Here is a 7,103-nt window from a genome sequence, read left to right as displayed (position 1 = left end):
ACCTAACCTTCTTGTCCAGCTGTAGACCAGTCAGCTTCTTTATTAATCCAATCACAGTTATACATATTCACATAGTGTAAAAGAATATTCCACATTTCTCCCTTTTTGTCTAATTAAAAAGGAAGGTTTTAACTTTAACACAGTAAAATTATATACAACAAAATAGTTATCAAGTAAGAATTAGAGTTATAATATCCAGTTCATTGGGATTTGACAAATTTAGAGAAAATATTCTATTATTTATCTTATCCTTCCTTGTAAGTCTAAAGTTTTATACCTAATTTACCTTTTTATCATAACTAAGGAAAACTTTAAGTCTAATTACTTAGTCTTTAACTTCATCAAGAACCCCAGAAGGGAGTAATGTTACCTAATGACAAGGACATCTGACTTCCTGGAGAGTCACTTAAAGTTCTTCTAAAATATTGGGGCACCCAGCTCTGGCCTACAGGACTAATATATTTGACAGACATTTTTGAGAAACAGGGAGTTTTGAAGGACTGTCCTGCCTTGTCTTGGCAAAGTTTGGCAGTTGCTTTCTTTTGTATCCTTCTGGTCCAGTTTGGACAGCAAAATGTCAGAAATTGAGTCAAGGGCAGTTTCTTTGTCCAAATGGCTAGCTTTTGCCATAAAGAAAGCAAACTCTATATGGAGGTTCTTTGATGCCCACCAACCTTCTTTGAAATAGACTGGTGCTGTCAGGAGCAGACATGTCTCACTGTCATGAAAAACCTTAGGTTATTAAACATATTAAATGTCATATTCTGTAGGTTTTTGAAGTGTTGTCCTAGGAGGACAATGTGGATTTTCTCAGGGTCTCTGTCTTGAATGTGGCTCTTATTGTTCACTTGAGAGGTGGGGATTGTCAAGATTACACCAGTTCCTTTGGAAAGTAACCTAATTATTCTGTTCTGCCTTAAAAAGTTTTGTATTTTATTTTACAATCAGACTAGAGAGTTTCAAGCTGTACTTTGCACGAATACTCTCTTCACACCTCACATGGGATTGCCTCATTTCTGTGGTGTGTGTGTTCCTTCAAACTGATTTTTCCCCCTGAATTCAACAGTTGAACTTTCATCTTTTATATGCTGATATTCAGTTTTTCACACTTTAATATATCTAGAGCAGGTAGTAGCTTACAATTGATAGTATCTTAGAGTCTCTAATGCCTGGTAGCCAACCCACCCTGTTTTCCCATGCCAGGTTTGTATCCTGACATTGCTTCTGGAGTGAAGTTCACTTTCCTTTTGACCCATGGACCTTATTATTCACTTCTCTTGGAATTTCAGCGATTTCCCCAACTATGAACCCAACTCTCTCTGTACTAACTACCTCTGTCACCTGAGTGTGGCCTGTGTCAACACTCCATTTAGACTGTTCCTTCTAGAAGTTGAACCCTGGGCATCTTATAGTTCTTAGCTGAGAAGTTCACATGTTCTCAGAAAAGCCTTCTCTAGTACCCAACTCAGACAAGGTAGGCAATACTTTTATGCCCTATGCCATATTTTGTGTGGTCTTTACTCCTACAGGGCTATAAGTTTCATTAGTGTAAGGACCCTAATTCATCAAACATCTGTGTGTGTGCGCGCGCGTGTGTGTGTGTGGGGGGGGGTAAGGTATATGTGAGTATGTTGTGTAATGTGTGTGTGATATGCATGTGAGTGTATGGGTATGTGCACCCATGCTCATAAATGTAGAGTCAGAGCAGGCTGTGCAGTGTCTTCCTCTGTCTATCTCCACCATATTCTCTTGAGGTAGAACCTCCCAATGAACCACAAATGTGTTATTTTAGCTAGGCTACCTCCATCCTACTAATGCTGGGGTTATTGATACATGTGGCATGCCTGGCTAGGCTACCTCCATCCTACTAATGCTGGGGTTATTGATACATGTGGCCATGCATGGCTAGGCTACCTCCATCCTACTAATGCTGCGGTTATTGATACATGTGGCCATGCCTGGCTAGGCTACCTCCATCCTGCTAATGCTGCGGTTATTGATACATGTGGCCATGCCTGGCTAGGCTACCTCCACCATCCTAATGCTGGAGTTTTAGATACATGTGACTATGCCTAACTTTTTATGTGAGTGTTAGGGATTCAAACACGGATGTTCTCATGCTTACAAAACAAGGGCTCCTACCCATTGAACGATCTTCCCAACCCCTCACCTGCTTCTTAATACAGACATCATAGAAGGATGAATGAACATCACACTTGGAAAAAAACATTCAATTGCCTAGAATCCCTCACACAACAGATTAGGGGCAGAGAAGAAAATGTTAGCCAGGAGGTAGGGGTGATGACAGCGTCAGACACAAAGAACGATGTCCTACTTTCTTTCTAACTACTGTTCCTTATGTAACACATGTGCCCCCCTTCACAAGGTGCATTCTATACCCATTAAGAATGTCCTCTGTATGCTATTTTCAAATTGAGAAATTGGACATCTGTGCTACAAATCCTGCATATGGAAGAGACATATGAGAGTTTTCCTAAGGTGCAAATCTTATGTTTGACTCGAGGCATTCAAACACCCGCTTTGCCTTCAAGAATTGATTCAGGGTCTCCTCGTGGTGGGAGGTAGACCAGCAGCCTTGGGAAATTTTCAGCTGGAGTTCCAGCCATGGAAGACACAAGCTCAGTCTTGTATTGGTTGCTTCCCCATTACTGGGACAAAAGACCCGACAAGAAGCAACTTGATTTAACTGTGAAATGTTTCCCATCAGCTCACGAGCTTGAATACTTGGTCTCCAAATGGCGGTGCTTGCTTGGGAAGGTAACGGGACCTTGAGAAGATGGAGCCTGGCCGGAGGAAGTACGTCACTAGGGGTGGAACCTTCGGGGTTATAGCTTGGCCCTACTCCAGTTCTCTCTTTGCTTCTAGAATGCCAGTGCCCCTTGACAAAGTGTAAAGCAGTGGTGATTGCTCAATAGGCAGCTGTCTTCCACGTGTCATGTGAGGAACCTGGCTCTTCCATGTTGCATCTTGGCTATCCCATGGGCCCTTTGTCATGTTCATTCTCCAACAGGTGAGTGGAATGAAGACTCTAGACAAGTCAGTCACATCTGCTTCTTAAGATCCTCAGCCCAAGTGACCCTCAGAGTGTCTGCTTATATCCCACTAGCAAGAGGCAGGCTCATCTAGCCAGATGGGAAGATGGGAGATGTAGTCCATGGCGGGGATGCCTCCTGGTGAGACTGCTTCCCAGCGACCACCCCACCCTCAGATGGGGAGTGCAGGGTAAAGAGGGAAGCATGTGAGTGTAAGAGAAGGCTGTGGTGATATTTTGTTTGTGATCTAACAAATAAAGCTTGCCTGAAGATCGGAGAAGCAGAGCAGCCAGCCCCTAGTTCTTACCTCTAGGAAATCCTCACCCAAAAGGGACCTGAGCTTCTGTCTCCTCCCACCTCATATTCCTTTTCTTCTTCCAGACCTATCACTTCCTGTCTCAACCTCCCTAGTGCTGGGATTAGAGGCGTGAGCCATCACTTCTTGGCTCTGTTTCTCTTTTAGACTGGATCAATTTTGTATAGCTCAGGCTGGCCTTGAACTCACAGAGAACCATCTGCCTCTGCCTGCAAGTGCTGCGATTAAAGGTGTGTGCCACTACTACCTGGCCTCTATGGCTAACTAGTGGCTGGCTTTGCCCTCTGATCTTCAGGCAAGCCTTATTTGTTAAATCACAAACAGAATATCACCACAGAAGGCTGCTGTACAAGGGGGCATTTTCTGGGGGATAAAAAGACCATCACACCCTAAGTCAGAGAGATGTGTTGGCTGCAGAAGCTCAGGGTGGGCAAGAACATGGCTTCTATTGCATGAGGCATATAGGCCGTCTCTTGGCTCCAGTCCTCTGGGCTGGCACCTCTGTTCCAGGAAACAGACTTATTCTATAGACCCCTGGGTAGATAGAAATGTGGCTGCCTAAGGAGACATAGGTCATTAAAGAATGACAGTCACAGAAGACTCAAGTATAATTCTGATTAGGAACTCCAGAGCTTTAAACACAGTTTTTTGGGGCCAGGTCAACCTAGAAGTCAGAGGGTCCTTAACAATATCTCTACGAGTCCTCTCCAGGAAACAGCTGGGCCTGTGAGCAACTGAAACCTGGATCTGGTGGGACATAGATGGGCTGGAGAGTCTCACAGTGTGATTGTCACAGCTGTTCCATTGTCCTCCCTGGATAGTAGCTTGGATATTACCTCTCTCGCAGATTCTCTAAGAAAGGACTCCTATGGAGCAGGTGAAGATGGTTCTGGATTTGGACTATGCAACTAAGTGGAATGCTAACAACCTTGGAAATTCAGATTCCTGATTTAGATTTCAATCCATCCATGTATTTCAGGAGTAAAGCCAATGACTGACATTTGTCCATTTAGCTCCTTAGATGTGCAAAAGACACCATGTCAGATTAGTCATTAAACAAGAACTATCTAAACTCAATGTGTTAGTTAGGGTTTCTACTGCTGTGAAGAGACACCATGACCATGACGATTTTTATAAAGGGAAACATTTAATTGGGGTGGCTTACAGTTCAGAGGTTTTATCCATTATCAACATGGCAGGGCATGGTAGCATGCAGGCAGACATGGTACTAAAGAAGTAGCTGAGAGTCCTACATCTTGATCCGAAGACAACAGGAAATGAACTGTCTCACTGGGAGTAGCTTGAGCGTAGGAGACCTCAAAGCCCGCCTCCATAGTGACACACTTCCTCCAACAAGGCCACACCTCCTAACAGTACCACTCCCTTTGGAGGCCATTTTCTTTCAAACCACCACACTCAAGAAAGAAATGATGGAGGCATGAGTAAGATGATGAGGCAGGACCAAGGAAAGGAACTCTTTCAGAAAACTGATTTTAAAAGGGGAGTATTTATTTAATGTTATGGATAGCTCTTAGATACTCTTCATAGGGACAAAAGTTCAAATTTAGGTACACAGTGTGACTTTCAACAGAAAAAAAATGGTATTTTACACCCCTACACACACACACACACACACACACACACACACACACACACACACACACACACAGAGCCAAAAATAATGTACTATGTAAGGCTGAACATCTGAGTGGAAGAAAAACTTAATGATGGTTAAGTGGGCAAACATGTGTTCTGCCAAAGCGTAAGCAATGCTCTAATCATCCGGGGAAGTTTCTCAGGCAGATCCAGTGCAAAGCTCCCTAGATCGTAAGCAATGGAGTGGGCGTTTCACTGGAGCCAGAGAGCCAGAGACCTCAGGACAGGGTGACAGGGTGCCGGAAAGGAAGAACTGGAAGGACCAGGGCGGAAACTGCTTCCACAAGTCCAGCCAAGGAAACCAGGAGCAGATGCAGTGGTCAGGGAGGCTCACATCACTCAGCCTGGTGTTCGAGCAGGAAGAGGAATTCCAGGAAAGGCTAAACGCAGCCTGCCGCTGCCTCGCTGTTCCCAGTGAAGAAAGTAGCCAGATTCCCACCAGGGACTTCCAATTTTCCCCCACAAGCCAGGACGCCTGACAAGAGTGTCTACCGAGGTTGACACTGTCCAGCCGATGTCACACCGGCAGCGAGCAAGAATACATGGGAGAGACTGGGAATATCTGGGAAGCTGGGGAGATCCCTAGGGTGTGAGGGGCTGGGGCCTTCTCAAGTTATTGTACTCCCAGAATAAATAGAGCAGACCCCAAACCAGCAAAGAATCTGACCAGCAGGGCAGCCCCCCATTTTTAGCGGGCTAGTACTATAGGGTCCCCTTAGGGATCCAGGGCCTAACCCAGCCTTTGCTATGAGCACCTGCTGCAGCTCTGAGAAAGGACAGATCTTTGCACACCCCCTGAATGGTTCCCACTTTGCTCTTTGGCTCAGAGTCTAGGACTGAGCAGGCTGGAGCCCCACAACCCCGGCACCATCCTGCTAGGGAGCAGCGTCAGGAGGGCAGTTCTGCATCTGAAACCAGGACACCTCAGCAAGTCTCCTTTACACTTCCCAGACAGCCTCTGAGACAGTGGCTCTCAACCTTCCTACCGCTGCAACCTTTCATACAGTTCCTCATGCTGTGGTGACCCCCAACCATAAAATTATTTTCATTGCTACTTCATAACTGTGATTTCACTACTGTTATGAGTTGTAATATAAAAATCTGTGTTTTCCGGTGGTCTTGGGTGACCTCTGTGAAAAGGTCATTCAACCCCAGTGGGGTCTCAACCCACAGGTTGAGAACCACTGCTCTAAAGCACTTCCGAGTCCTCCTTTTGAGCTACAAGAAAAAAATGAATGGAGCTCCTTTGGCCCCTGTCTCCTGTGGGGAGAGGGTACCTGCTGTGGAAGCCTGTAGCCACTGTTGTTAGGGAGCAGCTGAAATGCCTTATTTGGCCTCAGTGACACTGGGGCCATAGAAACTTGAGTGGGTCAGGAGGCTGGGGATATTCTTCCCAGTCAGAGGTCAGATGCAAATCTTCCTGTATTGCTAACATCAGATGAGAGTTTGCAGTGAGTGGACCTGCCCCAGGAGTGAGGTGGGACACAATGCCCTGGTGGAGGTGGTCCTCAGTATGCAGGCGGCACCTTGCGGTCCCCGAATGCAGTGTAAAGAGGATTCAGTTTTCACACCTTCTCTTTTCCCTCTCCCGTTCTGACTGTGACCTGGAGGAAAGATGCTGAGTACCACAGACCCAGGCGGTCGTCTCCGTAGTCCTGTCTCGATCTGGGACCTTCAGCCCAATGTTTGCAGGTCATGGTCTCACCTGTGTCGGCGGCATGTGGGGGAGAGTTCCCAACACATTCATTCTCTGCTCTTTTGGTCATACGCCAGGCTGCATTTTCCAGCCTTCTCGATTAAGGCATTAGAACTGGTGAGCGGCAAGGAGTCATGGGGGCAGAGTACCGGGGTCACTGCTGAGCGAACTCACTGCGTTGGTTGTTTTGCTCCCCCACAATTCCTTTGAACAAATCATGGAACATAAAGGTTTGGTTCAGGCGAGCCCAAAGGTCCCCCATGCCACAAATTCACACACAGGCATAAACACCAGTTATCGGGTGGAACCTAAATGGAACTGTCCCTAAACTGAGCACTGCTGGATTGTCCTAGCTGGTCATGTCAGTAGATACAATAGGATG

The sequence above is a fragment of the Peromyscus maniculatus genome, chromosome 1 (assembly GCF_049852395.1).
Source record: "Peromyscus maniculatus bairdii isolate BWxNUB_F1_BW_parent chromosome 1, HU_Pman_BW_mat_3.1, whole genome shotgun sequence".
NCBI classification, from domain to species: Eukaryota; Metazoa; Chordata; class Mammalia; order Rodentia; family Cricetidae; genus Peromyscus; species Peromyscus maniculatus.
The sequence above is the reverse complement of the archived record's forward strand: the minus strand, read 5'-3'. Positions refer to the sequence as shown.